The sequence below is a fragment of the Dysidea avara genome, chromosome 2 (genome assembly GCF_963678975.1).
Source record: "Dysidea avara chromosome 2, odDysAvar1.4, whole genome shotgun sequence".
NCBI classification, from domain to species: domain Eukaryota; kingdom Metazoa; phylum Porifera; class Demospongiae; order Dictyoceratida; family Dysideidae; genus Dysidea; species Dysidea avara.
Genome location: NC_089273.1, coordinates 17985487 through 17999082, shown reverse-complemented (window position 1 = coordinate 17999082; position 13596 = coordinate 17985487). Strand labels below are relative to the sequence as shown.

The 13596-nt window shown below is 38.4% G+C and overlaps 3 long non-coding RNA genes across 5 annotated transcripts; 2 read left to right on the top strand and 1 right to left on the bottom strand.

Annotated features, from left to right (window-relative positions):
- Window positions 1-652: 652 nt before the first annotated feature.
- LOC136246733 (uncharacterized) lies at window positions 653-4838 on the bottom strand. Of its 2 annotated transcripts, XR_010696786.1 has the most exons (4): window positions 4724-4838; window positions 2615-2649; window positions 1595-1683; window positions 653-810 (listed from the first exon to the last, which is right to left on the bottom strand). It is a non-coding gene; the product is annotated as an uncharacterized lncRNA (long non-coding RNA). The 2 variants fall into 2 exon arrangements; XR_010696785.1 differs by having other exon boundaries at window positions 1595-2649.
- A 29-nt stretch (window positions 4839-4867) lies between these two features.
- On the top strand, window positions 4868-5431 carry LOC136246732 (uncharacterized). The gene is made up of 2 exons (XR_010696784.1): window positions 4868-5184; window positions 5237-5431. It is a non-coding gene; the product is annotated as an uncharacterized lncRNA (long non-coding RNA).
- Window positions 5432-6188: 757 nt separating this feature from the next.
- On the top strand, window positions 6189-13040 carry LOC136246731 (uncharacterized). 2 transcript variants are annotated; one of them, XR_010696783.1, is made up of 6 exons: window positions 6189-6466; window positions 9315-9379; window positions 11427-11470; window positions 11518-11579; window positions 12785-12843; window positions 12906-13040. It is a non-coding gene; the product is annotated as an uncharacterized lncRNA (long non-coding RNA). The 2 variants fall into 2 exon arrangements; XR_010696782.1 differs by having other exon boundaries at window positions 11424-11470.
- The last annotated feature ends 556 nt before the right edge of the window (window positions 13041-13596 follow it).

The window sequence follows — 13596 nt, the reverse complement described above, 5'->3', positions numbered from 1 at the left end:
ACTGGACTACATAATAAGCACACAAACAAATTAAATGAACAAGTCAAAATGATATTAACAAGACACTCCAGGCACACAAAATATAACCTTGATATTGACAGACAGACAACGCATACAAGTGTATGTTTTGGTCCCATCTAGTGTGTTGAAGGCAAAACAAAGACCACACCCATGACATTTAATTTCATTACAATACTAACACACTGGACTACATAATAAGCACACAAACAAATTAAATGAACAAGTCAAAATGATATTAACAAGACACTCCAGGCACACAAAATATAACCTTGATATTGACAGACAGACAACACATACAAGTGTATGTTTTGGTCCCATCTAGTGCGTTGAAGGCAAAACAAAGACCACACCCACGACATTTAATTTCATTATAATACTAACACACTGGACTACATAATAAGTATACAAACAAATTAAGGGTGCTCTGTACAGATCCGTGTATGGCTACCCGTAAATTGTTTTCTGCTATAATTTACGAATGGATTAAACTACTCTACTAAACTCTTTTTATTTGCAATAAGCTATCACTACTGCACAGTTTAGTCCAAATTCCATGTCTTAACTCACTGTAGAAGGCGAGTTATAAATTTCACTTCAAGCTAGAACTAGTCCCACAGTTTACGCCCTAGAGACTTGATTCTTTAAAAATACATTATTGAAAACTGTACAAGCAAACATACATTTCTATTTTCGTTCTCTGGCTTCTCAGTTACCAGATACTCTTGTTCCACTTTTGTTCTGGCACTAATCAGTCTTCTTTACCTCCACGGCATTCCTTGCCAGAAGGAGCTATAAAAAACGACAAACACTCCTTTAATACATAAATATCATGCTTGCCCATCTGAAATTTTTATGCCTATTGGGTCTAAAATGACGAACTAGTTCTAATTTTAGTATCAAGGTGTAGAAACTGAGGCGTCCGCAGCTGTTCTATGGCCACAGATATTGTTTCTTAATTGAATAACGGGAAGATAATCGGTAAATTATGGATCGCTATATTCATTAGACCACGATGAAAAACATACAACACTTACTTCGCTTCCTTCATGTACATTGCTCTTCTTTCTTCGTTTGTGGCAGGTTATTTCATCATAAAAGACATTTTCTCGTCGGCCACATTAAACAAGCCACAGACTAATTAGATAATTACTGGTGACCATGGGAATCCATTAGTAAATCCCAGCTGTGCTAACCTCAGAAGCCATACACGGAACTGTACAGAGCACCCTTAAATGAACAAGTCAAAATGATATTACCAAGACACTCCAGGTACACAAAATATAACCTTGATATTGACAGACAGACAACATATATAGGTGTATGTTCTGGTTCCATCTAGTGCGTCGAAGGCAAAACAATGAGGTGGTCACTATAGAGGTGCTATGTTTGAGACCTACTAGAGGTGGTCACTATAATGAGGTCGTTTTATTAAAGAGGTGGCCGCAAAGTAAGGTTTCACTGTATTAACAAATGTTGGCTTCAAGTAAAAAATGGAAATCAATCACATTGCACATACCCCCTATATATATATATATATATATATATATATATATACTAGACATCATATACTTACGTACTATTGCTTCTTTATACGTACTTGTGTAACCCTCTAACCATCGGGTTTGCCGCGAAAAATAGAGGGATAAGAGTTTCAAAAGCCACCTAAAAGGAATAACACATAGCAACCATATCTAAAGGTATTGCTTACAAATGTTGGAATGCCACTGCACATTTTTACAATACGCCGTGTCATGATGGCAAGCTGTTTATTTGAAAATTATCCACCTATCAATGTATTTCCCCACTCCCTCTCCATCGGGCATATGTGGGGCTGCAGTGGGGATTGAGACAGCCGAATGTAAAATGCCCCATAGTAGGGCAAAGCTATCATGTCAAATCCCCACTGTTGACCCATGGAATTATTTTCAGAATGAGAATGTCGATTTGTACATGACTAGTTTGCTAACCTTGATCTTTTGTGTCCCTGTAAAGATGTTACAAGTAATGTGTATGTGTTTTGTACATGTAGTCATGTGTTGGTGTGTACATGTCTGTGTTAGTGGTGTGGATTTAGCGTATTTTACACATGGAATTTGCCTCTAGTCCATCCATGCCTTATCCAAAACCCACAATCAGTTGTATACTATGTTGTTATAAAAATGACAGGAGTTAGCTAGTGTATTGCAATGAATATCCCAGCAACTAACTACTAACGTAGAGTTTTACCCAACTTTTGCAAGGCCATTTTAATGCCCAGATTACATAGTTACTGAGATTCATACTCAAGGTAGCTCTTGTGATGTTCCAATAAAAATGATGTCATCATGACAAATTAAAACATATCAACATGAATTGTTTACTTGGCTGTACAATGCTACAATTGTCCAGGTTTCAATGTAACTCCTATATGTTCCATAACCATAGTAGGGATCATGGAGGTTTCTACCTTAACATTCACAAAAGAATAGTGATCAGAAACTAGCATCACTATACCTTCATGGCACCACAACTATGAAGTAACTTATAAAAACCAATGCACAAAAGATTACAAAGTGATTCACAATCAAGTACATAAAATGTATAATTGACTCACTCTATTTCTCTATCATTGAAACTGGGTGCTGGTCTCTGTAGAAGAAATGAAACACCATTAAGTTCATTGATACATCAAGTTTATAATCACTTTTCATTTCCATTCCAAATAATGCAATACAACAAAATGATTCATGAAACTATGTGTATATAGAAGTTACATTGAATTACTGTATGAAATAGAAGTTTTATTATCGAACACAAACTTTTTAAGCATGTGGCACACATACACACAATGCATATAGCCACATATGCAGCACCATATGAGCAGGTGTATATATCACATATTTGGGGGATAATACAGGTGTATATCTGAGCTTTAGTTCTAGTGGGGCTTAATTTCAATTCTGGAAGAAGGTATTGACCTGAAACTAACAGGTATGGTTACAAAGATAGAACGTTCATTTAGCTATCAGCTGGTATTTTCAAAGTTGAGTAGGAATGGAATTGATTTATTTTTGTAATAACCATACCCAGTAGTTTTGCTGTGATACCTTAATCTGACAGGACAGGTGAGCTGCTAGTTGATAAATGCTGCAGGAAAGTCGGATTAAGTATATCGCCAGTTAATAGGGTACAATCAAGGCATATTCTCACATATATGTGTTGAGCAATCAGCTGAATGGCGCCCCATCAGCTGAGTGTAGGTAGTTAGATATTATTAAAGTGTAGTGAGATAGGCCAGACAAACTTGATTAATTGTTTCTCATCCCCACCCACATCCCTTTGTACCCCACCACCTCTACTTTCATTTTTGTTGTTATCAATTATGTGCACACTTATTTTGATGCTAAGAAAACTGGCTATCATTTTGCAACACAGCAAATGTTACTTACACCTCAGAAACAGTGGTAAAACACAAGTAAAAGGCTTTAGCTAACCTTAACAGAAACAGAGAGCTTGATTTGGAGTGTTTTCTTTAATAATGAATAATGAAAAATGACCTCCTGCCTGCATAGAAAGCATACCTCTCAACTGTCACGCCTCCAGCGTGATTCTTACGATTTGAGGTGCAAACTCATGCTCTCACACCCAAGATATTGAATCTCACGCCTACAAACAATGTAGCTAAACTTCCACAAAAACATTCAGTATTATAATTAGAACCAAAATATATCTGTAAATCTTTGGATATTTATGTAGTTGTACACAGTTTGTGTCACGTGATTATAGGTATTTAAACGAGGAAATGGCAGAGCACTGGATTAAGACATGGCTGGGGACAACAGAGTGACATGTAGAATAAAAGTAACAGAATGTTTCGACTGCCTGGCACCAACAAGTGTTATTCAAGTCAAGATTATATTTTGTGCTGGGCCATGTGTCATAAAATAATCATGTGATGCCATGGATATACTGAAAGGCGAAAATAGAGAACAAGCGACCCGTGTGGCTGAACACTAAAAGATATATAGTGACCTTCAAAAGATAAAAGTGCACTAACAGAATTCAATGGACATGTCAGTGTGTTGAACTAATTCTAGTGTGTGGTATAACAGATGGTGGCAGAATCTATGTGCAGAGATACAATTAATCACAACTATGCCTACATAAACAGGTGGATAGATAGAAAGCATAGGTACACAACTACACATCAGCCTAAGAGCACATTTTATGTATGCTGTGCTTGTTCTCTCCATCAGGTTGCACTGGCAGAACTTTGCTGATCTCACTCTTGGCAAAGGTTACATACAGGTTGAGAGCTCTGAGAAATCCGTATTTTTGTGGATGAGAAACAAGTAATCAAATTTGCCTGGCCTTAGGCCACATGTACAATCACAGCTGAAGCAGTAGTAACATTGTCCTCCTTGTAGCTGTGTAATAGACGTGTAGTTGTGTTCATGCGTAGTAGTTTAACATAATGGAATAATGGGAATTTGCCGCCCGCCCGCATGAAGAAGTTTGTTTGGCCAGAATTGGAAACAGGAAATGAAGTTGGAGTGGCCTATAAATAGTATCTACTGGGCCTAGGCCCTGTCATTGGGTACCTTACACGGCCTTACGTGAACCAGGCTAGGCTGTAAGGAGTGTAAACTGGGACAGGACAATAGCGTAAACAACAAAAGTGTTGGTCACGCGAGACAGAACAACTAATAGACAGTTACTTTACCACACAAACACCTCTTGTTGTCTGTAAATGTGTCCACTACGCCAGATCATAGATTATCAATCCACCATCATCTCAGTGCGCAGGATACCTTCGCCTTTGAAGACGCTAAATTAATTATTTGTTGTGAGTTCTGTGCGCTTAAGGGTGCTAGCGGGTTTTTGAAGCCATTCAAGGGACAACCCACATAACCACATGCGGCTGTTACATCATAATTGGCATACTCAAAGTATCCGTGTTAGGCGACTGTGTTTTGCGCCAAAGGAATTGGCCAAGAAACAGCCTGTTTCGTTTGAAAACCATCACGAAAATGATCGTCTGGGTGTCCAAGAGTGAAAATAGAGTGAATTAGCCTGAAAGTTACTGCTAGTTTTGAATATACGTGCGAACACAAGCCGAGACACAAGCTGATTTGTAGCCAACACACGTTCTTCCTGCGTTTTCTCGAGTGATAGTGTACGCTGGTAAGTTATATTTGTATTGTACACCTGTTCTTAGGTAGTGACGATGTTCCAGCTGGATTTATCACACATAACAAGACACTGACGGTGCGTTACGAGGCGTTACCTATCGAAGAGCAGGCTTGGCGACTCCACAAGCAACAGGAAGGTGTCCCAGTGTGTAAAGAAAAGGAACAAGAGCTTTTATTTTGTTTAGAACTTCATTTATAACTGGTTATTTGATAAAATTGGCATTTGTGGTTTATTGGAATTTGTAGTAATAACTGGTCGGCGTGCGCATGTTCTACACTGCATTGTAAAAGGCGATATTCTGGAATACACGATAGTCGGATCTTTACCAAACTTTTGGTGGACCATCAGTGATAAATTTGTAAACTTTTAGCGCATGGAATTATAATTGTTGTGATCCAGCACGGAGTTACAAGGCCCGGAAGTCGAAGTTCGCTCGCGGGCACTCACTCTTTGTTTTATAACTCAAGAAAGAAGAAGTGCAAAGACAAATCCCTGCGCTAAGTTTCCACAAGTTTGTTGAAGAACCTTCACAGCGAATTTGATGCCTGTGCAAGCAGCCAGTATCTCGGAATAAGAAAAATGTATGGGTTGACTTTGAGGGACTATAGCGCGTGAATGAAACAAGGTACAATCTTATACTTTGGTCTCTGTATAGTAGAAAGTTAGGTCAATCTTCGAAGCAGTAGTTTAGATTTCTGTAGCTTCCTTTTTGCCTGTATCAAAAGTAAAAACAACAGCATTTGTGTGGCTTCAAAAAGGCGCTAGCACCCTTAATATATAGTGCCAAGCGGTCGTGCGTTTTTACGCATGCGTACTACTTCGCACAAAATACCAGCCATTGTAAGTGATTTTCCATTTTAAAAAGGCTAGCTAGCTTTTATTAGAATCATATAAACGCCGTATCGTGTCATTTATTCTATGATGACTTATCCCTAATAGAACGCACGACTACTCCATTAGAATTGCGCACATGTCGCAAAAATGTATGGGATAGTTCAACAACCTATTCTCGTACTTATTTTGACCATATAGTTCAATAGTGCACAAGGCCTTATTTTGAACTATATGGTCGAAGTGTCTGGTAGAGGATATACGGATACTATCTGGGCGCTTGTACTGTTGTAGATCAGGATTCTCTAGCGGATACTGATCAGTTCAAATGTTTTCGTGATGACCGGGTGAACAGTATGTGGTAGTGATTGTGGAGAAGTGAGTCAGGGTGACTATGACAGTGATTGTTCAGTTGCTGAACCAGACCAGAAGCTGAGTGAAGGTGAATTCTCATTATAAACGGAATGAGGGGTACGTACCTTGGTACGTACGGTCCAGCTTTCATGGGTATAGCTCCTAGCCTCCATCCTACCCATGCAAGTTTATGCTTTTCAGTGAGCTGGTCTATGGTGACTAGATCATTTACTAGACTGATGAAAATTAAGAAGCACTCCCATTTCCCCGCTTGTGTTGTGTTGGAACATGAATCTATGGTAGGCATTCCAGTATCCGAATTTTTTTAATAAAAAAATTCTCCGTATATTCCCCAATAGAACCCTGGCACAAAATGACAACTCGTATTTAACTTGGGATTGCTCCGTCGTCCGAGCTCCAATGAGGGTGAAAATCGCTGTGGGGTTTGTCCACACGCTGATCATCATGAAAATCTTAGTTTTATCGTGCGCGTTACATATAAGTAAGTTTTGTGTTGTTTTGTAATCTTTTCAAGCCTTGTAATGTATGTAGAATACTTTAAAACTTTAAAAAAGGTACGGTCGGGTGGAAGGTAGTCACTGGTGCTTACTTTAAAGTGCGTAGTTACTTCGCTTGGGTTAGCGATTTTCAGCTCCAGAGCAATTTTCTGATGGTTGTTTCATCAGCTCAAAGTATAAACCACTTCAAAGTCGGCATAACAATGCCATAATTGAAACCACAACTCCACCTTAGGTATTGTTGCATCATTGTGGCACCTCCACTTTAGTTGTTTACCTTTATAAGTTGTTAACTTGATGTTTTTACCAACTTGAGATAGCCACTTGCCTATGAGCATACACCATTGTATTGAGAAGTGTGCAGTAGGTGAAACATATTTGCTCACCACATAGCATACAAAGATCGCTGAGATCCAATAAGACCTGAAGTTACTCTCATTACATGTACAAACTTGTAGCTAGAAGCAACTGCAGTTTCAAGATAGTCCAGATTGATAGATGGCTTCCTGATTCAATTGTGCCATTTTCCCCTGTAAAATGTATGGGGAGCCCTGGAGAAAAAATGTACCTTTTTTCAGTTTTTAAGCACTGTGCATGCCAAAGTAGCTAATTCCAACCCAACAAACTATATATTTCTGAGATCAGCAATCAATACTCTATCTATTGAGCATATAAAAAGCCTGTTTTTCCAAAGTTTTACGATCAGTCTGGAATGCCTATCTATGGTTGTAACTTCTGAACTTTGGGTACAGACAATTAAGAGTTGCTTCATCAGTCTGCAGCTAGTAGTGGCACAGGTATATCTGCTACCACTGAGGTTGGCTTCCACATTAGCAGATAAATAGGGTATGGCTTATAGTAGTGTTCCACCGATAATCGGATCGGTATCGTATCGGAGCCGATATTGGGCTTTTCGTATCGATCGGTATCGGTTATTCAGGTATTCCGATACCGATTAATAGCCACTCGCGCCAATCGTCATAACCATAACTATCATCATAAATCCTATGCTAGCAAAACGTGAGGTATAACAAGTTGGAAATAGTGTTGAGTATTATTCTAGCATAAAAGGTACAGGAATTGCTTTGCTAAACATCAAGCAACTGCTACTTACTATGTTTGCATGAAAAAGATCGAAATACTCTAATAGAACAGTCACTGCACAATAATATATTCTACTAGAACAGTCACACATAGCCAGCTTGAGATGATTGTAAATTGTATAGCAATTATCGGTATCGGTATCTGTATCGGTGAAAATTTGCTTCTAGGTATCGGTATCGGATCGGTAGTTATTTTTCTGTATCGGTGGAACCCTAGCTTATAGCTAGTTGATACTTGAAGTGTAGGCTTTCTTTTTTCATTGTTGAGAGCAATGTACCTGTCATGTGTTATGCACCTATCAGTGTCCACCTCCCCACCTTGGAGTAGGGTGGGGCAGGGGATTTAACAAACTCTAGTGTCAAATTTCCTAGTGATGTGCCAATAAGAGATTTATCCCATTAGCCGATATTGAAATCAATGGCCGATACCGATCCGATGTTTGCCAAAATTTCATACATTTTTGTTATTTTATTTTTGATGAAAACAGTGGCAGTAAAGTTAATCAACTAAGTAATCTGCTAATAATTACTGTTACTGATATTGCTGAAATTTGGCTGATAAACTGATTTCTGATTATTTACCAATTAATTGGTGCATCGCTAAAATTTCCCAGTGCTGGGACAAAGCAGCTTGTTGAAACCCCACTACGTCCCTACCTTTAAAGAGGGATGTTTGAGTTATCTGTAAAAAGGCTTACACTAGACTGATCCCAAGTCAATCACACAGTAGCATATGGAAAAATTGCAGCCTCAGAACCTCAAAAGGAGCAGAAATGTTTGTGAGGTATGCTTGACCATACCTTTTATATTACACTTGGGGTGGTTTTTATAGTGTTTAACATTAGTGGCAAGTGATATGTACCCTTTGCTTCCTTATATGTTTAGTATCCATGACTACTTATGTGTCTAGAATTGGTATTCCATAGCAGAAAGCATGGACTTGTTTTTGCACAGATTGATGGCTTACATGTGTGCTGTACTATAGTAACAGTTGTACTATCTTGTTGTGCTCTCTTGAAAGTCTGTGTGTATGTGTGTTTTCCGCACAGAAATGTTTTCAACAGTTTTGCAATGCAGGTTACTGCAGTCTTCTACATAGCTATAGAATCTTAATTTTTTTGTAACCTCTTCCATGGCCATTTTGTGTACATATGTAATGATATATGTATCAAACACACACACACACACATTTTATTGCTGTACTTTGTATTGGTGAGGTCAAACGGAAGTGTGTACTTTATATCCATATTGTGCATCCGGCTGCACACTTCAAAGCTGCTAATCTAATCTGTGTTTGTTACACCTACATCTGTAGGAAAAGAAGTGCTGTATTAGCAGATCATGGACTGGTGAATCATGGATCAATGGATCATGTGAAAGGTAAAAGTGCATATAATTATTTAGTGTGTGTTTATGTGGCCGTATATTGTCATATGATCACTTAACAGCTGGACATCCCTTTTTCACTGAATCTTCACAATTGTTCACCAACGCCTTGTGTAGGCACTTTGGCAAATAATGTAACGTTATGTGCTTGTACCCAATTTCTTGCTTGTTTGAACAAAAAAATTATTGTGCATACCTACCCAGCTGTATTAGTGGGACCTGGCATTAACTGCAGTAGTAAATTCCAACTGTTACTGTATGTTATGTCGCTAACTTAGTGGGTTAATACCCATGCGTGTCTTCACCTATGTGACATGTTATACATAGCGTCCTACTTATTACCAGTCCTACCCTTGATGCTGGCATCTGAGCAGTGCATCCCCAGTATTCCGGTGGGCAGAGACAAAGGAACCTTACTTGCTTTAAGCGTGAATAAGCTCTTCAAACCCACCAAGAATTACCCAGAACTTACATGCACACAAGTTTAGCAAATAAAGTTTGACTAATTTCGTATAATCATTATTGAACATATTGTAGCTAATAGGCAAAAAAAGTTTTGGCAACTTAGTCCCTCTAAACTCCCATTGTTTATGTCAAGTATACATGTATATATTTGTACTGTGTGTGTGTGTGTGTCACGTGTGTGTGTCATGTGTGTGTGTATGTGTGTGTATGTGTGTACGTGTGTGTGTATACGTGTGTGTGTGTGTGTGTGTGTGTGTGTGTACGTGTGTGTGTGTGTGTGTACGTGTGTGTGTGTGTGTGTGTGTGTACGTGTGTGTGTGTGTGTGTGTGTGTGTGTGTGTGTGTGTGTGTGTGTGTGTGTGTGTGTGTGTGTACATGTGTGTGTACACATGCATGTGTACAAGTGCGTGTGTGTGTGTGTGTACACGGGTGTATGTGTGTGGGTGTGCATGTATCTCCTGTGGGTTACTTACTTGTCCTGCCTCACTGAGAATTGAAGTTATAGCAATTACCAGGTTGGTGAGCACACACAGACACAGACACACATACAAACACACACACACACACACAGATCCTTCGCCTACTGTGCTAGCACAGTCATACCTATCCAGTTATCCAGCACTGGGACACTTGTACACTACTCAGGCACTATGAGTCAGTGCAGACAAATCCTCCCGGTGCTTGGTTGTTGTCATTGTTGTTGTTTTCTTGAGAAAGAAACTTTGCATGTCTCGTATAATAGTGGAACTTTGTGTACCCACACATTTGTTTGTAAAGCACTCCTGTGGGGGCCCTATCGTGTACATGAATGCTTATACTGTAGCACCTGAGTAGTGCACAGGGGTATCCCAGTTAGAGCTGAGCGATAGTACAACTATCACTATCACGATTGATAGTAACTTTTATATCAGGATAACGGTAGTATCACGATAGTTATTAGCAGTTATTAAAGACACTCAACTTCACGTATACAGCACATGAATACTCCAATTATGTACACACCACTTATCTGCTTTTCTAACACTCCACTAATAAATGTTATGTGTCAGTATTACAATTGTTATCTTTGTTGTCCACGTTCAAGCTACCAGTCTTATACAGTTTTCTGAAGTTCAACACTATCATGTTTGCTTTTGTTATCCATATTTTTGACTAAGCACAGATATGAAGAAGTAATCATGATAGCACGATAGTATACTATCAAGATCACGATTGTTAATAGCTATCACGATAATCGACTGATTGCCACTATCGCTCAGCTCTAATCCCAGTGCTGGTACCTGGGCCAGTAGGTGTGACCACACATACAGCAACCCAAATTATTTTTGGTTTTGCCTGCATGTTTTAGTGTAGTCTGTTTATGTGTGTTAGTATGTGACAATGTGAGTAGTGAAGGGTAAATGATGTGGCTGTGAAATTTTTATGTGTACTACGGCACAGTAGTTGTTACTGGCAAGGTAACTACCATATAGTGTTGCATATAATACCATAAATTTCACCAAATTATCAGTGTGGGTGTTGCTATAGTAACTGTTGAATACTCATTCAAATAAGTATGTACATCTTTATTTAGTAGTGCAGTCCCCTGCGTACGATGACTACTCCAGGTAAACAAACAAGGTGTGTTAAATCATGGTGTTTGGATGCCTTTACTTCTATGTATACAGTTGTCCAAGTAAAGTGACAAGAGGTTGTCTCGGTCAAGAATCCCAAAGAGTTTGTTCAGTTGGTGAGCCATTGACTGGATATGTGACCAAGTCTGACAAAACCAGGCTTATAGCCCAAAAAATGCATAATACTTAATTTTCTTTATAAGTTATAACAATTCTGTAAAGTTCCCACACAAGTGGTCGAAATGTTAATTTGTTATCATGTTCGGCGAGAAAGTTATTATTATACATATGTCAGACTTTTGAAAAGTGATCAAAATTTGACAGGCTATAAGCCTGGTTTTGTCAGACCTGATCACATTATATTGTACATTAGATGTGATCATTAATACCTACCATTGAAAGTGATTTGTTACTATTCAATGTGATCAAAAGTTTCATTGAAAGTAGCTAGCAGGCTTAACACTTGTTATACTGATTCCTTAAAATGTGTTAAATCATACGTCAAACATTTACAGGGCACCTTAGATTTCTAGTAATATGGTATTCTGAACTTTTGTGTCACATCATGTGAGGTTGAGGCAGCAAGTTGATGTACGCATGTGGTACTGACCTTATGTAGCACTGACAACTTTCTTAATTGTTTATTATTATTGTAATGCCTGCCAATCTTGGGTCGTATAGAGAGTTTGCCTTATGCACACTGTAGCTTCAGTCACACTCTAATGGTGTAGTGGAAGTGCGACTTACCTGTATGTACCCCAATAGTACGTGGTATCTTACTATATGCCAGTTGTATGTGTGACATAGAGAAGGCTACTAACAGGATTGTGAAAGTGTGGCTTGGAGAAAAGTCTCCTGCATGTGTACATGAGTTACTTACGTACTTTGTAACGATTGTGTGCCATTTTCATGTGTATTTTTTGAGTGTGTCCCCTGCATGCATTGTCTGAAACATAAGATTATTAGTTAGACGTCTTGAAATTGGTATCTGTACATTAAGAATTAGTCAGTCCAAATGAATTTGTACAATACACTAGTGAACAAGAAGTCTGCTAGCATGGAGTGTACCATCATAAAGAAGTCTGGCTTACCAGTTGTTAGCCTGAGTTTGTAATGAAAGTGGCTAACAAGTTATAAGCCTTATTTCACCACATAGCTGTATTTTGAGACACCAATTGCAATGTATCAAAAATTCATAATAATCATGCATGGTAAGTACATACTGGAAATGTTTTTAGCAACTGTCATGGCAACAGTTGCTAAGCAATTGCTGGCAGGGATTATCAAATTTATGAAGTTTGCTTTTTTTTTCCCCTTACAGTTAATTGTGGTCATGTCACAAACTGAAGACTTGCAAGGAGAGATCGATGCAATTATTAGGTAAGCTGATGCAAATAATTGCGTATGTAGACTTTAGCTTATTGTCATTGTATATTGTATAGGAGGAGAATAGCATACTCAGTTTCAAGTACCATCCGAGTTCTAAAGAAAATTGAAAAATATATCATTATACAGTACTGTTACTGTCATTGTACTGTATGACTGTAGTACTTTTTTACTATTATATTATACACGAATCAATGTCACACCCCATGCACCTACCCCAGATTGGGCAACGGGTAGGAATTTGCAAGGATTAACTCATCCCCAGGGTAGGGGCATTTGCAACACTAATCACCATATTGTTAATGATTCCCGAGATAAATAATACGAAGTAATAGAGATTTAGAACTCGAAGTTGTCCCCAGGGTCTCGGTGAGTAAATTGCCTTTGCAATTCCCTTACCTGGGGTAGGTAGGGAATAACATTGATAGGTACATTATTGTACAGTTGGTGGCTCAATATTTTATATTCATACTTATTTTTATCATGTCACTACAGCAGAAAATGCATGTGCCAGTATGTGTGTAGTCTTCAGTCTTTCATCAGCTCATACACTTGTATTTATTATAATGTGACACCTACCCAATCGTAACTCATATTAAAATGTACTTAATTTGCATGGCAGTATTTCTGCCTTAGCGGGAGGCATACACAATAAACACTGTAATGCAGTATTTCAGATAGAATAAGCAGAATTTCACAGTATCTTCCCACAAATAAAAAAGTTTGCAGTTAAATTCATATATAGAA